This window comes from Homarus americanus, unplaced genomic scaffold, assembly GCF_018991925.1.
Source record: "Homarus americanus isolate GMGI-L3 unplaced genomic scaffold, GMGI_Hamer_2.0 scaffold57980, whole genome shotgun sequence".
In the NCBI taxonomy this organism is placed as follows: Eukaryota; Metazoa; Arthropoda; class Malacostraca; order Decapoda; family Nephropidae; genus Homarus; species Homarus americanus.
In genome coordinates, this window is record NW_024716703.1 from 3208163 (window position 1) to 3209183 (window position 1021).

Sequence of the window (1021 nt, forward strand, 5' to 3'; positions counted from 1 at the left end):
TAAAATGAAGGAAGAGAGAACATGAGAGGAAGAGAGATACAACAAAGAACTAGAGGGAAGAACTAAAAGAATACGACTACCCACGGAAAGGAAACGACTACCAAGCAAAGAAAACTACTAACCACTGAAAGGAAACGACTACCCACACAAAGAAAACGACGACTCACAGAAAGAAAACGACTATCCACAACAAAAGGTAAGAAAAAGAGAAAGAAGCAAAAAAACACAGCAAGCGAATGAAGAACTATGAATAAGGAAGAAATGAAAGAAAGCTCAAAGAATGAAAACAAAGACTAGTAAAGATCGTATAAACAAGACAACCAAGACTTACATCACACCCACTACCTCTAGACTGTGACCTCTGTGACCTCTGACCTTAAATATCAAGGTATGTATAATCTGCAGTGAGGATATACATATGCATATTCCAGACAAGTATCATCAATGTGTATGTATCTTTTATGTATTACGAGCCTTACGGGGGAAACACTACAGGACTCAAGCAACTACCCTGTGGGAGAACGTAAACAGGAGAGAAAAAAGAGATGAAAGAGAGAAAAAGAGAAAGAAATTGGAGGAAAATGAGAAGAGAAACAGAGGAATAATAGATAAAAAGAGAGAACCTCATAAAATAGACATGTGTTTAAAGAGAGAGAGAGAGAGAGAGAGAGAGAGAGAGAGAGAGAGAGAGAGAGAGAGAGAGAGAGAGAATAATAACAATGATTTGGAAAGGAGACACAGAGCAAAAATAAGAGTCAAAACGGAAGTAGAGACAATCTAATCTACCGAGAAATTTAACGAGAGAGCAAGACGAAAGAAAAATTACGAGAGTTGTTTTGGAGACAGACGTGCAAGATGAAATGAAAGGAAAAACGTAATAAACACACAGATAAAGATAGGACGAAGAAAAGAGGAAAACGCAAATAAAAAAAAAAGACTTAAAGGCACTGTAAGGGGAAAGGAAACCAAGAAGAATAGAGAACTGGAAGAAACAGAAGAAAATGAATAACTATGTGAAGAA